Here is a 21,207-nt window from a genome sequence, read left to right on the forward strand (position 1 = left end):
CTTCCAAAGGTTGAATGAACCCCTTTTAGAACCAGCAAGGTCTACATAAGCGGTATCACAACATTCAGGACAGGGACAAATCTAGAAGAACCCAAAAAAGTTTAAAAAACTGCTCCAAAGGAAAGATTACCAGTGCTGTTAAATGGACAAACCCTGTTTAAGGTGAATAGAGTCAGCACCTTGGACTGCTCCTCATATATACAACCTCCCACAGTTACCAATGCAATTTGGCCATTTGTTGCAGTGTGTAGTCGGAACACATGTATTTGAGCGTGGTACCAAAATTGCCATTAAGTACATGTTTTACAGTACTGGGCAAAAATCAGGGACCACCCTATATATCACATTTTTCAGCATTAAGTCTGTCCACCCTTTGCCCTTATCACAGCCTCCATCCTTTTTGATGGGCTGTTTTTCAGTTTTCCAAAGAAATCTGCAGGGATATTTTTCCGTAACTACAAAGCTCAGTCTTAGAAGTTGGTTACATTTTCTAGTTCTCGTGATCCAAGTAATCCCAAATACAATTTTACACCTCGCTCCACATCTCAGATGTCCAGTTTGGGTGTTCATCTCACTGCTGTTGGACCAAAACTTCACACCTCCAAAATGGTAACTTTATAGGAGCAGGAAAAAACACACTTTACTTTCAATGCAAGTCAATGGAACCAGGCATTTTTCCAAGTAATTCTGGGCTGTTTCTTTTAGGTCCATTCATCTTGAAATTTACACACAATGTAAAGGACAGTAGGCATTTTCAAATATTCCAATTCTCTCTTGTCCTCCCCATTCTTTTTTGGGATTTTTTCCTATTTCTCTCCATTTTAGTCATATCCAGTTCCACCCACTAGCTAGGACTCAAACACAAGCTTCTTTCGAGTCATGTTAAGCACCATTGCATCTTTTTGAACTGTCACTAACACAACGTCATTGAACAGCTGAACCCATTTGGAGGAGAATTCTAACTGCCAGTACTGTTAAGACAGCTAACAGACACCTGCACTGGCTAGCATCGTGCTGAGTGATGGCAGGGGCCGCGCTACCCACCCTGGGAGGCCAGTAGCGCTCTCTTGGACTCGGTCACAGATGGCTGTAGCATCTCCAGGGATCAAACTCGGGATCGCCTGATAATAAAGCCAACGCTTCGACGGTTGCACCACTCATAAGCGCTACACTCCCAATTCTGACTATGAACCTTGAGCTTTGGCCTCATTTCAACCACATAGGCCTGTTATGCGCAAGCTTGTTGGGTTACAAGCACCGGTAGTAGGTTCATAAATAAAAGAGTAGAATGTGTTTGGCCCCTCAAGGCATAACATGAACAACATGAACGTGACCTTGAGGTAAGAACAGTATATATGAATGCAAACTCAACAGTCTTGCTATAATCCAAAGGCCTTTTATTTAAGTTCTAATCTTCTGACTGGCTTTGTCAGCGGCCTTTCAGACCATGCAGGTTATGCAAGTGATGAAATACAATGGATCCCCTTTGGTTTCCCGAAGAAAAAAAAAAAAAAAACTTCAGGTCTATGTAAGGTATGATCAGCTTTGACAGTGGAAGCTTGTAAAGTGACCCGAGGGACCCTTCCAGCGGGACGGTTAGATGAACCCTATTCAGCCCGCATGGGTCGATTTGTTGATAGCTGGAGTTATTTTTGTATACGGGAGATTCGCTTTAGTAGCATTAATTGTAGATGAACTGATGGTGCGAATCGATGAAAGCTTTTCATTCACAGTATTAGCAGTACAGGTTCTACCCTACAGCCTAGCCTTGAGCCTAGTGCTGTTGTGTGAGTGTGAAATTTCAGAGAGGTGATTCGCAGGGCTTTAAGGTATTTTTCACAGCTTGGTGATGAATTGCGTGATCTCTTTAAAACACATGAGGTTTGCACTCTCTCCGGTCGTGCATGCATTTTTGAGCTGCTGGCTCGCAGTATAGATGTACAGTATGCTTTCTCACGATTTCTCTCTCCTTGTTTTTTCCTTATTTGCACTCTCTCACACCCTTGTCCACTCCCGTTGGAATTCAGAAACAATTGCTTCTCACATTAGAAGGGAGAACGATCTTTCTTTCCTTCCGGGAGAAAAGGAGAAAAAGCAGCAGAGCGGTTTCATTGGCCGAGAGACTAATTCTCCTGATGAGCCCATGTCATGGTCCGTAGGCCACCTTGAAAAAAGACATTCTGCCGCTTAATAAACATCGTCTATTCTCAGCACTTTCACAGCGTCTGATTGGCAGCGTTATGTAAAGCTTTAATCAAAGCTAATTTCACCTTAATGACAGCACAATGTCCACAGGCTTAGTTTGAATGTCTTTGTGAGGCCCCATTACCGATCCCTGGGGAACCCCTACTCCAGGTTTTAGTACTGCAGTACAAAATAGGCAATAGTAACCAGTGGTGTAACCAGGGAAGCGTTCATACTGAAACGCACCAACCTGAAGTCTTCATTGCATCCCCCTTAGAGATACTGATCCGCCCGTGACTCAATATTTTAACAGCACACCTCACTAGTTAGCTTCCATCAACACTACACAGACAGCCCTGACATCTATTGATCTCCCTCTTACTGGTAACGCATCTCATCCATGGTAACCATTTCCAAATGGATCCTTCACAACCTGCAACAAGATATATTCATTATTTATAACGTTGAAATCTTAAATAGGTAGTCTGGCATAAGCACAGTACTGTGTAAAAGTCAGAGACTACCTTTTCATGCATTTTTGTGACGGGACCTCTATATTTTTGACATTACACATACATACATTATATATATATATATATATATATATATATATATATATATATATATATGTATATATATAATAGATATACATATATATCTAAGGACTGTATATATATACTCAGCAATTGAATTCCAGTGAAAAAAGGGATACTAATAGGTTTGATATGATCTGCTGAATGTCCTCTCTCTGCATTTCACCTCAGCTTTTGCCAGCTTTAAAAAGGAATTCTGTGCTGAGTCTCAGGTGTCTGCTCGTCTGGAACACAGCCGAACGTATGAATCACCACGTTGGCAATAAATCTCTGTCCAATTCTAATATTCCACCAATGGGGAGTATGTGAGTTAATTAACTGCCAATACCTTCTATTATTATCATACATCACTATATAGCCAATTCCAGTTGAGAATGTCCTCTAAAATGTCCTTTCTTATTGATACTGGATTGCCATGTTCTAATTTGGATAGATCTACATCTATGATATCCACACATACGTGCTTTTGAGTGTTTTGGTGTTCACGCCACATGCTAGTCATGTTTCTGCATGATTCTGTGGTTGAGACGGAAACAAAGTCATTCAGTGGTTTGATGGGAAATGGTTCATTGTAGAGAAACATATTGACTTCTTTACAGTGGTGGTGATGGGAACCAGGGGTCGCGATCTGCCTTCAACCCAAATTTAGCCATTTTATTTACTATCCAAAATGGCCATTGAACCGATATGATTGTTTTGGGTTTTTCTGTGTAAAGTAGTGGTAAATCTGAAAAAATGAGTTTTTATCAGGGACTATTTTGCCTCACAACACTCTGCATGGACCTTTCTGCTGTGAATACACTTTAAAAACACAGTTTAGTCCAAAAGCTTCTCGCAAAACTGTTCTAAAACTATGAGTGTGTTTACATGCACTCAATAATCATATTCGGACTTCTGCAGTTATCCGATTATTCAAATGGTCATGTAAACACCATGCTCTGATCTAGAAATCCGATTAAGAAATCCAATAAAGAGAGCTGGATTTTAGCTCAGTAATCAGATTTCTGAGTGCATGTGAACTCTTACTCTGATTTCTTTCGGATTTCTCAGTCTGAGCATGTGCGAAACAGACGGCAGTACCGGAAATAACTGGCAAAACACCTTTGGACAGATGCTGAATCCAAACACGAAATAAAGGATTTAAATTCCCTTCATCTTCTAGATGATGTATGTTCATATTTTCAGATAAAGGGATGTGATGTTTAAAAAAAGCCAAAGTTGAAGCTGAAGCTGAAGCTGAGTTTTACAGTATGTTTACGTCACGTCTTCTTCTGTGAGTTTATTGGCTGGTTGCAAAGCAGAAATCTGATTACTGTCTGACTCATGTAGACCAGGAGTTTCCCCATTATCTGATTACTCAAGTGCATGTAAATGCGTTGATCGGATTACTGACACAATCTGATGTTCTGCAGTTATCGGATTATTAAGTGCATGCAAACACGCTCGATGTCTCAGGCATCCAGCAGTGTATTTGTAACCATTTAGTGCACTTACTTTCTGTGAGGGCGCTTTCAGAAGCATGTGTGAACTAAAAATATGTCGACATTTATGTTCATTTATGATAATAATTAAATAATATGTGCTTGGCATTAACTGAATAATATGTAAACCTTGGCATTTTTCACTTCTTTGCATGATTTGAAAACACCAAATACCCTTTGAATTGTGTTCAAATTTCATAATGAGTGGATCAACAGAAATGGTTCAAAATAAAAATAAAAAAATTCCATTGACTTCCATTATAAGTTGCCATTTTGGAGATATGAGGTTTTGCTCCAGCACGATATGCTAACTATGTGACTGATTGAGGATGACTGTTTGATAGAATAGTATGTGTTGACCCTATTTGATGTAATAATATACGCTGACTTTATTTAATGGACTGAACATGTGTGGAATCCTAATTGCATGGCAATGACTGTGTGGTGTGGCCCACTGCTGTAGGCCACATCGTGATTCTTGATTTGGCCTAATCTCAATGCTGCCGCTCGCGTTACCAGAAAGCTCACCCTCCAGAGACTTAGACTGTCAGGTGAACTCATAAGATGTGTGGCTTTGATCGACGTTGCTGCGCGCGATGCGGGCGTTGTGCTCATTAGTGATGCGCTGCATCAAGCGGTGCGTGGCGGCTGGCGAGGCTCAGAGCTCATAAAAAGGGCTTATTCCCCAGCTCGAGCTTTCCGCTTGTTAGCGTCACTTTAAGATTGCCATGACAGACGCGCCATGTAATCAAGGAGTTATTGCTTGGCGTCGCCACAGGCCGGCTAATCATAGCCCCACTGATAACACAAATCAAAGTGCCATTCTTGCCATTCAAAGGGCCCCAACTCTGAGTGCGTGGCCTTCTTCTTCCACCTGGATGAGAGGCTGCTGGAGGTGTTGGTGTCCAAGGCATGGTTCTTCAGTCAAATCAAGGACCTTCAAGGCACTCTTTTAAATAAAAGTACCCAAAAATGTTGTAGAAAAGCACTTTTGGTTCCCCAAAGATCCTTCCAATGTGCTTATGTAACCCCCATAATGCAATCTTTTGGAGGTCCTTCAGTCATACCATGCCATATATTGAACTATCAAAATTCAACTTTCACAGTACTATGATGGTTCTAAATCTATCTAGATCACTATGTATGTCAATAGATAGATAGATAGATAGATAGATTGATGGTAACACTTGAAGAGTGTCTACATAACACATTCAGAACGTCTTACATAAACACTTCAAAACATGTTAGTGAATGTTTAAACCAATGTACTTATTATACATTATAATAATATGGACTATATATTTTTCAAAATAAAAGTCCTCAAAAAAAAAAAAAGTATATTATCTCAGTAAAAAAAACGCCTAATTTCTGGACAGCCAAAATAAAATGCTTTGTCCATTTTGTCATTTGACACTGAGGCATATTTTTTTTTTATTATTTGGTTTTAGTTACTTGTTGCTTTACATGTCACTTTACTCTGTGGACAGTAAATTACTCAGAAATATGCTAAGAACAAGCTTTTGAGTCGAAATAATTTTACACGGCCATAATACTGTCTGGATACCCACATGAATGTAAGTAGACTACTTTACATTGCAATAAAGATCCACATAACACTTTTTGAGGCAATATTTAGCCCCCAAAGTGTCAATTAAATAGGATAACCAATACAAAATTATACTTGTGACTTCTCCAATACCATGAGCAAGGAAGAACATCACCAACAGTGCTAGCACTTAACTTAAAGAGGGTTAAACTTAGGATAAATAAGGTTTTCCTCAACATTGTATAAACTGTTGAATTAACCCATTGGCACAACACAATTTCAAAGAAGACAAAGAGTGAAGAGGAGAAAGAATAATAAAGTGCAAAATACAAATGCTTAAGAAGAAAACAATAATTAAACAGAAGTAGAAAGTACAGACAAAAAGTGCCTAAGTGTGAAAGCAAGTGTAAAACAAGTTCATTTACATTTTGCCTGTCCAGAAATGAGAGGTTTCAATAAAAATAATAGTTTTTCAAAATGAAAAATGAGGATAATATATATATATATATATATATATATATATATATATATATATATATATATATATATATATATATATATATATATTCATTCTTCTTATATATTCTTCTTCCAGCTCTCTAGTTGCCTCTGAATTGGAAGTCTATTGAATTGAATTGTGCTTGAAGCTGCTTATTATTAGCCACTTAGCTACACAATTGGTATAGGGGAAAAGAAACAGATGCTCCCTCCACATTAACTGTCTGACGCACTTCAGTAGTGAAAAAAAATGTGAGGGAGATTTTTTTTGTGTGTTTTTTCTCGGTGGAAATTGTACAGATGACACTAGAAATATAGAAAATGAAACTTCAGTAGACATTTAAAAGTGTTTTATTGTGTTTTATTGTATATGGCTCCCTGCTCCCTACATAGTGCACTATGTAGGAACTTAAATGCTGGCTAAGAAATAGTTATTTAAGACTCAGACACATCCATACCTGATAAATGAGGCACTATTTGTATCTGTAGAGGCTAGGATTTCTGAACTGAGAGCCTAAACAGAGCCATATGGGATTTAGCCAGGTTTTGACGGTACAACTGACTGAAACACAAACATTTGAAGCATGAAATCTATTCAAGTGATTTTTAAGACTTTTATACTGCCGTTTTACAGTTAATCATACTGTCAGTACTTTAATTCAAGTCTGTGATATTAATGATGGAGTTGTTTTAGCTGTTGGCTCTTTTAGCCTGTTAGCTCCTCAGTTTAAACAAATAATGGGTTCTTACTTCATCAATATATTCGGTGGTCCATGCGAGCAGCATGAGAGGCAAAGATTATTCCATTAACAGCACAAGGGTTCATAGGTGTGCGTATATTGTGGATTTTACAACAGCTCAGCCAATCAGATTTTAGGACCAGAAATACTCGTTTTATAAAGAACAATTTTGAACCTTTTACATGGCCCAAAGTTTCTTTGCACACTTCTATAATAAAGAGTATCTCAACCACTTTGCAGTGAAGTCTCTGTAGTTACTGAATAATAAGCAGTGTTTGCGCAGCTGAAGCTGGTTGCTAGGCGGTTTCTAAGGTGTTTTTAGGCAGTTGCTATAGTATGAGAGGGTGTGTACTGAGTTGCTGTTAGGGGGTTGTCAAGTGGTTGCTAGTTGTTGTAGAAATGAATGGGAGTCTATGGGAGGAGCGAGGGACAAAAAAAAAACAACACATAGAGGGTCAGTGTGGCTGTGGATCAGAGCTTGGGGATCTGCCCTGAGTGTGTACATGCAGTTTGGTGGCTGTTGGGCAAAGACATATTTGGGCTTGGATGGGGGCGAAAATGAATGGGAGTCTATGGGAAAAAAAACAAGGGATGAGGAAAAAAATGACAGATGAACAGATACGCGTGGGTCAGACCAATATTTAATTTATGCTTGGGGGTCTGCCCTGAGATAGTATATGCAAAACAAAGTTTTTCAGCCAAGCAGAATTACAGTAGATACAGTAGATGGACATTACATTTTTTACCCCATTCATTTCAATGGGAAAAAAAATCGAAAATTAAATTGACTATTTTTTTTTTTGCTTTTTTTTGGAACTGGGTTTGTAAAAAATACCGCACAGACACTTACACGCTACTCCTTGTCCTTTTTTTGTAGTCAAAAATGTAATGAGTACAGAGAGAGAGAGAGAGAGAGAGAGAGAGAGAGAGAGAGAGAGGTACAAATCCCCATGACTAATGAGACACACTGTGGTCACTGAAAGAGCTGTTGTTAAGAACATTGGAGACCGTTTTCTTTGATGAGAAAAAAAAAGTGCATGTTGGGGTCAGATTTAAAGTTTTCTTGCTGCCCCACTCCCCTCCCCTCCCCTCCCCTAAGTTTGTCCTTTCCCACTTCTTAAGCCTGTTTTTTGTTCCGCGCCGGTTCTCTAACCCGGGGAGATCCGCCACTGAGCCCTCTAATTGTGTCTCTCCCCGCCTGAGCTTTTGCCAATTAGCGCTGGTGCGGTTAGCACCTTGCGCGGCGACTGCAGGTGGGGGATCTGCGGAGGATGAATGGCTCCAACTCTTAATCCTGTCATTAGCAAAGAGCCACTCCATGCCTCAGGCCCGCTAATATAGAAACCTCGGACAGGGAAATAGCCTTAAAGCGATAAAACACCTCCATCAATGAGCGACAAAAACATATGGTATTACGCCGCTGTAATGAGGAGAAACGCTCACGGCAGCTTGACCTGCTTAAAGAGGTTACGAGATCCAAGCTCGCAATTAGCAGGTAGAGAGTCGTTCATTACCATAGCAGGGATTTAAACATGTATATTGTTTACGCAGTACATGTCGTTGCTATCGCAACAAAACCTCATATCTCTGACATCTCGGGGGGAAAAAACAACAGACACGTTTTGTTTCCATGTCATTTTGAAGATTTTGAAAGAAGCAGCGTTGCTGAATCAGGAGGATCGAATATGGTGAATGTATGGTGCGCGTGCGCTGCCATGGGTAATCTGAGTAGTTTGAAAGTCAGAGGCGTCCAGTAGGATTTCGTGGGGGTTTTTCAGATCCTGTCACACATCTTCACGTATTAACATCACACGCGCAGGTTCAAAACGAAGGTCCAGCTCAATGTTTTAGGCTCTAATACAAAATAAGGTATGATAACAATCGCAGACCAGAAGCGGAAAGTTCATGAAAGAATGTTAAGTTGGCTTGACAAAGTGAATGCTATGGTATTCCAGGTGGTTGCTAGGCTGTTGCTATGGCACCCAGGTTGTTGTTAATGATATATATATATATATATATATATATATATATATATATATATATATATATATATATATATACATATATCCTTTGTTAGATGATAGGTGAGGGTGATTCACATTATTAATAACACTTTCTAGTCTGTATTCATAAATAGTTACAAAACATGCTGATAACACTTTGTAACTTTGTAATAATGCTTTGGAATCATACTTATAAACTATAATACCTTATGCGGCTGCATTATTGTACTATTCTATACACTTTAATTCAAAACAGTTGTTCTTGTTTTCTTCATACACAACAAGTGTGTTTACTGTAATACGTTTTAGAATTTTAAGAATTTAAGAATTTAATTTAAAGTTTGTAGTACCTTATACTTTATTGGTAATAAGAAGAACAAAAAATATTAATCACTTGAGAATCGATGGCATTTTATCTGTCTACAAATAATTACAAACCATGCATAATATGTATTATGCATGGTTTGTAATTATATTAAGGTGTTGCTAGGTTATTACTATGGTATCCCAGGTGGTTGCTAAGGTGTTGCTAGGCCATTGTTGTGTAATCCCAGATGCTGCATCTGTGCTTTTGTAATTAGTTTGGCATTAAATGTTTACAAAGCAAAATTTATAGGTACCTTGTAATTTATTTACAACAAAGAATAACATAAAATATCATGATTTTTACTTAAAGCACTCAGTGATTAAAGCACTCAGGCATAGTGATGGCACACAGGCCATTTATAGTTATGGTAAATTTATTAATAGTAAATTGTATTATAATGAGTAGTGGCACTTGTGTTATTCCATGTTTATAAGTCACAAGTTAATTAAAGTTCATGTTTACTGTGTTATTGGAGTTTTTAAATATACTTACAAACCATTGCTACCAAGTTACAAGTGCATTTATAATGGCTTATGCATACAGGCTTCATAGAAGGTGTTAGCATATGCTTTCTGCCCACCTGCTAGTGCACAGTGATGTCAGAGATGAGAACACGTTTCAGAGGTGCGCAAAAGTCATTATATTTTGATGAAGGAATTTTGTCTTTTAAAGGACATGATGAATCATGCTTGTTTGACGAAGGACATGAACTAACAAACTAAAAAAAGGCAGCTTTTATTTCAGATTTTAATAGGTTTTGATGTGACGGCGACAATACATATGACATTTCAACGAATTTAACTGACAAATTTGTTGCTAAAGAAAGTTTTGAGTTTTAACCAAGGTCAAAGTGTACACACAACATTAAAGAGGGTTCAGGCAAAGGTGACGGCAGCCATGGCATGGGGCAAAGTCAAGCAGCCCGCCAAACATAAACAGAGCGGCCTGTAAAGCGCTGATAAGCTCGGAAAGCACTTTTGCCCTCGCTGATTTTTGTTTCCCCCACACACTTCAATTTGGTAAAGTAAAGATGCGGCTAACTGCCATGATCTTATCACGAGGAGAGCACATAAACTGGACAAAGAGCAATTTCCAAACGGCTCGTTACAAGAGACCAGTGCTGACCTTGTCTTCCAAGGGGACGAGGTTCTTCATAAGAAGTCCTACACGCCTCAGAGCTTTGACGGGCTGTAGCGTTACGTGTTTGCTCTGTTAATTAGCGGTTTTATGAGGCCTTACTTCAAATTACGGACATAAAACATGAAGGGAACATAAATAAAATCTGTCTTGAATAACAGAAGCCACCAGTTTATCTAAACAACAGGTTAAACATTACATACATACAAATACCGCCAGCATTTACAGTACAGAAAAATGAAATTCAAAAATTTTAACAAATGGAATGCACTTATGCTGTGTTTATATTTTAGAGCAGATTAGTGTATGTCTACAGCGTTATACAGCCAGCTGATTTTTGTAGATCAGTTGACTGTAAAAGCACACTAAATGTTTCCTGTTTTACAGTTATTTTCTGTTACTGATACAGTACATTACTGTAAAACGGTAAATTACAGTAAAAGCAATGCAAACAGTAGCCAGTATGTTTCACACTGATAGTTACTGATCCTAAACAAGAAAGAAGGTTCATAAAGCCCACCTGCGCACATTCTGGCACATTTTCATCACCCTTTTGAATAAATCTTAAGCCGAACAAACATCCACTCAGACATTACGTTAAAATTCATCAAATTAAAACCTAAGATTCTTTATTTCTCCTACTTTTACCCCCCACACTCCCTCCTTTTTTTTCCAAATTTCACAGCATGAGGTCACAAAGGAGCGAATTAGCCTCCAGTGCAGGCTAATTAAAAAATACGTTTGATAATGACTCATTATGCTGGGAGAGTGTACTCCCTTGAGTGTCATTTCTCTCCGACGTCTTATTCAGGGCAGTGACAACGGGATTCAACTTGAATATTAATGACTTATTGGCAAACAGGTGAGGTAATGCTATAATGGATCAGCAAAAAGACTAAGAGGAGCTTTATATGACAAAGTAGAACTTAAAGCCAAATTAAACTCATTCAAGCAAAACATACAGTATGTATGCTGTTGGAATGAAAGCCTAACATCTAATTAAATGTGTCCAAGCATATCCAATAGGTCTAAAAAGTCAAATTAAATGTGTCCGTGCAGAACACAAAATACATACACTATTGAAATGTAATTATGGCATCATCTACAAGCCAACTCCAGCCTCCATGCTGAATAACTCTGTAAGGTTTAATACGGTTCTGTAACATTCAATAACTTGGGCCTTTATGTTAAATAACCAATACAGCTCTGTTATATCCAATAAATGATGTAACTATGTCTAATAATACTATAATTTCCCATACAACTGAGTAAAATCTGATAACTTGGGCCTTTATGTTAAATTCTATATTTAAACTCCATATTATCAAATGTAACTCTAGAATATTCAATAACTCAGGCCTATACACTGAATAAACACCAGTAATATCTTGTAACTTGGGCCACAACTCCATGGAACTCTACAATATCCCATAAATTAGGCCTGTGCACTGCATAACTCTATTATTTCCAATACAACTCTACAATATCCAATAACTCAGGCCTCCATGCCAATTAATTTTATAGTAAACGCAATAAAATATCTCAATAATATCCAATAAATTGGGCATCTATGCCTATTTACTCTATAATTTCCAACACAATTTAGTATCCAATAACTTAGGCCTCTACAATGAATAACTTTATACTTTCAATTATATCTCTATTCCATACAATTCTACAATGTCCAATAATTCAGGTCTCTATACTGCATAAGCCTATTACATACAATACAACTGTAATATCCAATACCATTGGCCTCCACGTTAAATAACTCTATAATATCCAATACAACAGTATAATGTCCAATATCTTTGGCCTGTATGTCTAATAACACTACAACATCAAGTGCAGCTCTATAATATCCAAACAACTTCAGCCTGTACGCTGAAAAACTCTATAATATCCAATGCAGCCTTATAATAACTTGGACCCTTATGCTAAATACCTCTGTAATATCCAAAACAACTCTAAAATATTGAATAACTTGGGCCTCTGTAATGACTTCCTCTGAAATATCCAATACAACTTTACACTATTCAATATCAGGCCTCTGTGTTTAATAACTTTATAATGTCCAATAATATGAAAAGGTGCTATGTGTCATAGCACAGCTCATTACACACTAGGTTTTCAGACCTGGATGAAATCCTAGACTTATTGACGGAGGAAACCACACTGACTGAGAAATTTAGGCAGGGTTTTCAGTTTATCTGTGCCTATGCTTTATTTCTCTGTACATTTCCTCAACACAACCTACACCAACATATATATATATATACTTTAGAACCAGCCCTAGGTCACTGTAAGAGCTCCTATATACCACATTTTACAACTTTAACAGAGCGGTTTATTTCCAGACGCAAGTCAGACGATAAAAACGAGCTTTTAAAAGCCATCACAAAAGATATTTAGATGCTATTATTACAACGTCCAAACATAAACAGATATATATAATTTTAAACGCAGACCAAAGCTTCTGCTATGGACACATATGAGATATCAAAGGAAATACGAACATTTCCGTGCTATTAGAGCAGATAAATGTAATTAAAATGTATTTCCCCTGTGGCAAGAGCCAGAGAGTGAGAGAGAAAGCGAGAGAGAGAGAGAGAAATATGAGAGCATTTGTATTTGTGACAGGGCGAGAGAGAGAGAAGCTTTGCTGTTAGAAAGGCCTTTTGGAGGGACTCAAGATTATACAAGGCCATAGCTATGAAATATTGTTGTATGTAGCTTTTATGCTTTTTCCCGCTCATGAAAACACACATACTCACTTACCTCCTTCTACACACTCCCTCCATCATTCATAGCCTGCAGCACATCCTTGGGCGTTTATGCAGTGGACAAGAATATGCACAAGTGCCAGAGGAATTTGTTACATAAAATGTCACAGTCGTCACTGTCACGTATAAAGTTTTGCTTGACAGAAATCCAGTGAGCTTCACAAAATCATATTTAAATTACATTCTGGAGAACTTAGCAGTGGCATTACCAAGATCTTGTGGGCCCTACAGTTACCCTCAACGGAAGGCCCTGCGATTATCTTCAATCTGTGTTTTCTATCACCATATGCTAGTCACAGTATGAATAGATTTCATGCTATAAATGCGCTCTGGCTAGAATCAATGTTACACAATCCATGTTATTCCAAAAAGTGATATCCACAATTATAAAATACTCTTGGAGCTGGAAAAAAAATGGTTTGGTTAGCCTACCTTGGACATCGAGTACAATAACGATGGGCAAAGAGTGGTAGAGTACCGACACGGCTTAATGTGAGGATCAGATACCCATGCTAATACCTTAGACATGCTAACTGATTTCTGAAGATGTCACATACCAGAGTGTGGACAAAATGTAAAGCAAATTTTAGCCAGCTTCTCGAATTTTCCATTCCACCTTAAACAGAGCACCAGTTAAACATCACTTGTTGCATTTAAGGTGGAACGGAAATTTAAAAAGGAAGCTTACTTTAGCCTTGTGTAGAAAACCAGCTCAACAGCCACGTCTCCTCACAGATAGAAGTAGTTAATTCCAATCCCAATTTAATGTTTCTGATCGAGCGAAACAAATAACTCGTTCTGTAGGGGTGTTAATAGCTACAGATATATATATATATATATATATATATATATATATATATATATATATATATATACTGTATTTTAACACTTCCATAAATAAATTCACAAAAACATATGATCACCTTTATTTCATAAACATTTCCACGTATTTTAATGGTTGTTACTGTTATAATTATGATTAAATACTATATGTCACAATAATTAGTTGAACTAATGAAACTGTTTAATTACAGTAATTAAATAACTGTAATTTTACAGATTTTTACCATCAATGAAAAACACACTTTACTGTAAACTAACATGTTTTGCTTGCCACTATTGCTGATGGATATTTACCATTTTAACAGGTTTTTTTTTTTTTAAGGTTTGGTAATGCACAGTTCCTTTATACTTGATTAACTAATAAAATAAATAGCAATAGCATTTATGGAAAAATATTTGAACACATCGCCAGCTGTAAAGAACTTACTTAACTTGTTAGGCCTTAATTGACTGATTAAGGCAAGTTAAGCAAGCATTTTGGACAAGTGTTGTTGACTGACGAAATAAAAATGAACTCTTTGGCCACAATCACCAAAGGTATGTTGAGAGAGTAAAGGAGCAGTATTTGATGAAAAGAACACCTTGCTCAGTGTTAATCAGGAGTGGATCGGTTATGCTTCAGGGTTGTGTGGTAGTCAGTAGCACACGAAACATTGCACAGGTAGATGAAAGAAAAAAGTTGCTCTGAAAGAAGGCATTTATGGGCAGAGCATGGAGAGGTCAGTCACAATTGCTAAGCTTTAGCCAGTCAACAACACAGCTTTACTAATACCGTTCAGCTAGCTGGCTCGCAATTCAGTTTTCTTGATGATGAGAGCCCCTTTGAGAAACAACGCCACATTGGTGGAAAGACAAAGTGCTTCAGGCTTTTCTTTCCAGTGAATAGAGCAGCCGGGGGACGTGGCGAGGCCACCAGCCATGTGGAACAAATGCGTTTTGCTATCATCAAGGAAATGGAGCTAAACATTTGCCATTTGTCATGGCAACCTTTGGCTCGGTGATGTCACAGTGTTATGCATGTGCTGCGTCATGACTTTCCTAACGATCTGAACCAGCAATCAAAGTCACACTGGACGCTTTTAATATCGGCCGGAGACTCTGAGCTCATCATTGCTGTTAATGAAGCCGCCACTACAGTGACTGTCAGATACATTTACTGCCTGCTGACTCAGAGGCTCTGTGTGTGAAAGAGATAGAGATAGAGAAGAAAGAAAGAAAGAAAGAAAGAAAGAAAGAAAGAAAGAAATGAAAGAGAAAGAAAGAAAGAAAGATTGGAAGGAAAGAAGGAAGGAAAAAGACAGAAAGAAAGAAAGAAATAAAGACTGGAAGAAAGGAAAAAAAGGAAAGGAAAGAAAGGATGAATGGACAAAAGACAGAAAGAAAGAAAGAAAGAAAGAAAGAAAGAAAGAAAGAAAGAAAGAAAGATTGGAAGGAAAGAAGGAAGGAAAAAGAAAGAAAGAAAGAAAGATTGGAAGGAAAGAAAGAAAGAAAGAAAGAAAGAAAGAAAGAAAAAGATTGGAAGGAAAGAAGGAAGGAAAAAGAAAGAAAGAAAGAAAGATTGGAAGGAAAGAAGGAAGGAAAAGGAAAAAGAAAGAAAAAAAGAAAATGACAAAATGAAGAGAGAAAGAAAGAAAGAAAAAAGAAAGAAAGAAAGAAAGATTGGAAGAAAGGAAAAATGTGAAAAAGAAAGAAAAGATGAAGGGACAAATGAAAAAGAAAGAAAGAAAAGACAAAAGAAAGAAAGAAAGGACAAAAGTAAAACATGGTATGTGTGCACTGACGTGAGTTGCCCTGTAAAGCCTGAAAAAATAATGTAGCGTGTTTCAGGAAATGTTTTCGACACGTTTATTCTGTGTACAGCATTGATTTACTGGGTTATTCTATAAGGACTCTTATTGTGAAGATAGGGCCAGCCTGATAGCTCTGTCTATGTGTAGATCTGAGAACTGAGTATCAGTCTAGCGCTGAGCTGAGAGAGGAGACGTAGTGAGGCTAGAACTGTCAGAGAAAACTCTCTCTCTGTTTGGCGTGGCTGTGGCAAACAACAGCTGGTTAATAAAGCACCATGACTTCAGCGAAAGCTGTGTCTCCTTTAATAGAGGGAACGCTACAATAACTGAAGAGGCAGAGATGTTGAGTCTGAGTTTTTCGGACCACGTCATACATCTTTATGGATTACCGTCACGCACAGGCTTAAAAAGAAGGTCCGGCTCAATTTTTAGGCCTGAAAAATCAACATAATACTGATGAAGATATGATGACAGTAGTAGATGATTCACTCACATCTACTGAAGACACATCCTTCCCCAAGTTTTGACTGAGTTCTCTTTGAATTTTGCAATGAAGCACAACCCACATTACAAAATGTTCCTTCACACATTGCATGCATTCACCAGAGAGGTCTCCAAATCCCCAAATCTTACGTAGTGCAGCTTTATCATTTAAATTGACAAAGAATTGACAAAGAATCACTGCTGAGTCGTTGAGAAGGCAATTTTTTTAATCAAGTAGTCGAGTTTAAGCAAAGACAGCCCTATATAATGAGTCTCCATACAACTCCTCATTTAAAATTTATTAAAGAAAGTCAACTCCCAAGTGTGGGCCTAGTCCATTCTCTCTCTCTCTCTCTCTCTCTCTCTCTCTCTTTCTCTCTCTCCCTCTCTCTCCCATCCACATGCACACACTACATGGATGCTAATAAAACATGTGGAGGGTGTCATCATTAGCTGAAGGTCCTTAAGCCAATCAGAGTAATGAGCTCTCATGGGAGATAGAGGAGGTGTGTTTACTCTTTCACTGTAGACAGGTAGAGAGAGGTACGGTAACAAAAGAGAGAGAGAGAGAGAGAGAGAGAGAGAGAGAGAGAGAGAGAGAGAGAGAGAGAGAATGGCAATAAATAAACTTTAAGCAGCTACAATGCAGGAAGATGCAATTTTAGCCAGCCAACTTTGAACTAATGTGAGAGAGTTTGTATGGCAGGAGGGGTTTTCTGAGGAGTGTTGACCAAGAGCCCCGCTGGAAAACACAGTTTAGACCAGGGTCATCATGGTGTGGACACCACAAGCAAATATCAGCATTTTTAAATGTCTTCTGAATAAAGTACTTAGTAAGTCAAGTCAAAACACTGGCCGTAATTCTGATTGGCTCGAGGGATCACTTGACGCCAACTTCCTCCAATACAGTTCCATCCAATTTAAATCCAACCAGGTAAACTGCCAGAATCTCTGATTTGACCAATGTTATGTCTCATTTGGTCAACAGTAGCACCTTTATGAAGAACCCAATACTTAGAAGAGAAGTTTTTTTTTTTAAAGGGTATTTTAGTAAAGAAAATGGTTCTACATAGAACCATAAACACTCTAAGAACCCTTTGCATGATTAAAGGGTTCTTTGCATGGTGAAAGGGTTCTTCAGATTCTATTTAGCACCAAAAAGGGTTCTTCTACTGTTACAGGCTTGATGTTGTAATAATAGAAGAACCCTTTCTGGTTCTATACAGAACCCTTTTCAAAAACATTCTATACACAACCATCTACAGAACATTCTCCATCAATCTGAAGAACCTTTTCACCGCGTCAATCGTGCAAAGAGTTCTTTGAGCGTTCACGGTTCTATGTAGAACCGTTTTCTTGACTAAAGAACCCTTGAAGAACCATTTTTTTAAGAGTGTAGCTAATAGCAGATTAACAAAAAGTTTGAAATGTTTCAAAATTTCCTCATTTTTCTAGTGGTCTTTTTCAGCAGAGTTGTTCTTTTACAGGCTGTTTGTAAGCCTAACATAATCAGCAGATTTAGTTTGTTAGGGTGTTGCTCTGGAAACCTTGGTACCAGAAAACTGGAACCATTTTCCACCAGTTTTATGTTTTTTGGTACCTGTGGTAACCTAGCAATAACAGTCGAAGCTAATTACAAATTAGTGAATTCTTCACTCTTACCAGCTCACAAGTCACAAAGAACTATTATGTGGCCAAAAAAGTGCACTAGAAGATAAACTAGGATGGTATGTTGACGTGTTCATTCCTATTTCTGGCATAATTACTTTGCAAAGAGTGTGCTAAGGTGAGCTAGTCAGGAAAGTAGTACTGTTAGCAGTTATTATGATGGTTCCAGGAGACTCTCAAGCAAAAGGAAAATGAACTAGAACTAGAACTGTAAGTTCTGTTGGAACCATAGACTCTGCAGATGTATTTGTACTGATAAGGACATCCCTGCGAAAAAAAGACCATTAGGATTGAAATCTGATGGTTTTCCTTTCTAATGGGAACTGCCTTTACTATTAGAGACCACAAGGTTTCTGTAGGACATCTTTAGATCCCATTATGAACCCATCAAATGCAGCTGAAATCAGTCCCAGAACATCTGTTAAACCATTAGAGTCCTTTACACTGTGATATCAACCCATTAGAACAACACAAAACACCATCAGTGACTACTGGACACCGTCAGAAACCTGGGCATCTGTAGGGTAATGCATACTTTAATGCAATGAGGCTTATGGTGATTGTCACTGCTGGGTTAACAACAGTCCACCAACCATAAATATTCAAGCAAAAGTGCTCCTGTGGTCAGAAACTGGTACTATGGTGGTCCCTTTCCTTTGATGAATGGGGCTGAGGGGGCTAATACATTGTGTAGCTGCAGTCAATAACTCTGAGCCTACAAAGTGCACTTACATGGTAGTTGTTTTGGATGAAATGGCAACTCTGTTTAAATTCCATGGAATTTGCATTTCTAACCATCTTCAACAAGTGTTTTTTAAAGACCAGGGATAAAAGCAGCCCCTTCAACATGGCATTAATTTGCATGCCATTACTGCGTTTCGCATTAGTCTGCATGTGAAGTTATTTTGCTTGCAAAACAATGAGCCGACAAGTGTTTTCACTGTTTTACCAACACTCGAGTGAACAGGCATTGTGCCACGTTCACGCACCCCGTCGTGAGTGCCAGTTCTTTGCACCATCAGAAAATACTAGAGCTGCACAGTTTAGCATTTATTAATCAATATTGTCAAACTGGCCTTAACAACACTGATATCATAGAAGGCTGCAATATGAGCCCACTAACCAATCACAATGTTTTAAATGAGTTCTATGGGTGTGTTAGGAATCAAGATATTGAAATAATCCAATGCGCCTATGTATTTTGTTCAAAATAATGCAGGCCAACCTTGTTATAACCATGTTATTGATTCACCAGTGCATTTTTAATGCATTCAATGTTATATCACAATCATAATATGTAGCAATATCATCATGATACTACTACTTTGTCCATATTGTGCAGCCCCAACTGATATTATTGCCAAATAATTGTCAAAACAGCTTTACTTTCCTTTATACTGTATATCAATGAGAAATTAATATTTGCTCTGTATCTCTATGGCGTATATTCAATACAAGCCATTTGTATACAAAAGCAAAGGCATATTACTCTGAACAGAAGACTTACAGAGGCAAACTTCTGCACTCCTCTTAAAGATTCAATTATACCTGGGGAGCTGATAATCTACTTGATTGACTATGCATAGCAAAATATTGATCCTCAAAATAAATGATGTTCCACAACTTAGTGCTCCCTTTCACGCCTCCATCTTTTTATTGCAGGTACAGTAAAAGCTTTGGATGCAGCCCACCAAGTATGAGCACAAATAGACCCTGGGGGGGGTTGAGCCCTTGACCACATGCCCTCAGACTGTAAAAGTGCCCTCTTGGTCAGCATGTATAATTGAGTTTTATATGCCCATTCATTCTTCAAGATCTGTTTTAGCAGGGAAATAAAGCTGGTGTGGGTTCCAAGAGCTTCATCGCTCTTAAGAGCTCTTGAGCACCCCCTCTGGTGCAGTATTGGCCAGCTGGGGATATTTTACCCTGGTCAAATCCCATCAAACCTGCATAGCAATGGAAATCTAGCCTATAAAACACTGACAATCTCTTTAGGAAAGCAACATATTGCATAATGTTGTGCTTTTGAATAACAATCAGTAATATTGGCAGGAAGAGATGCTAATAACCAGCTAGACCTAGTTATGGCAATAAAACAGGGATTTTAACTCATTAACAGATTCATAACAATTAAGTAGTTGCAGGCCTACATGCTGCTGGAGAGCAGGGTTCAAATCCTTGCTTGGGTAGTAATGCTAGTGCTTTTGGCTACCTTGAGAAAAACTTAACTGGGGATGCGGCAAAAATTTGGACAGTGAAAATAATATATATATATATATATAACCTAGCAGACTAACCGGGGGTAGGTAATTATCTGATTGGTTTGATCACCAATTTTCCATCACAAATACTAAATTTTACTTTGTTTTCTACTTTATCTATACAAAACAGCTGGACTATCAGTGTGTGAGGTGTGGAAGGATCCATTGTTCAGACAGGCCATCTAGACACTGATAGCTGAATACCTCTCTCTTCATGTGTGTGTTTGCACAGACAAACTTCAACATCACTGTGGAAATCAAGTCCAAAGCTTTGGAGTTGAGTCTTGATTCCCAAATGCTTGGAATCAAGGCATTGCTTCTTTTTGGGAATAACTCCTAGCCCTACTCTCTGGTTAATGCAGATGTGTTCAAACAGTTTGAGCTTTTTGAGATTTTTGCATTGCTCTGGTAATCAGTGGCAGACAGCACTTTACCAATGTAGTTGAAATATCACAGCAACTAGCCAGTACAATGGAAACATTATGAAAATGTCTGGCCAATGGGGTCTAAATGTTCTGGCTGAACTCAGGCAATAAAGCTGAAATAGCCCACAAAACCCTAGTGATGTAGTAGAAATGTTCAGCCGTTAAGGCTGAAGTGTCCTGGCAACATTGTGGCAGAGAATTCTTTGCCAATCTAGTTAAAATGTCCTGGCAATGTATCGCCTTGATTATCTCATATCAGTGAACTGGATATGGGTTTGAAACATAGTGGAAACAATTTATTCCAATTTCCAGTACAGTCTTATTCAAAGCAGTAAACAAAACCAAATGCCTTGAGTTTGACCAACATTAGGTTCAGGTTCTATCGGACATTTTAACATATAGTAA

The sequence above is a fragment of the Colossoma macropomum genome, unplaced genomic scaffold, assembly GCF_904425465.1.
Source record: "Colossoma macropomum unplaced genomic scaffold, Colossoma_macropomum, whole genome shotgun sequence".
Taxonomy (NCBI): Eukaryota; Metazoa; Chordata; class Actinopteri; order Characiformes; family Serrasalmidae; genus Colossoma; species Colossoma macropomum.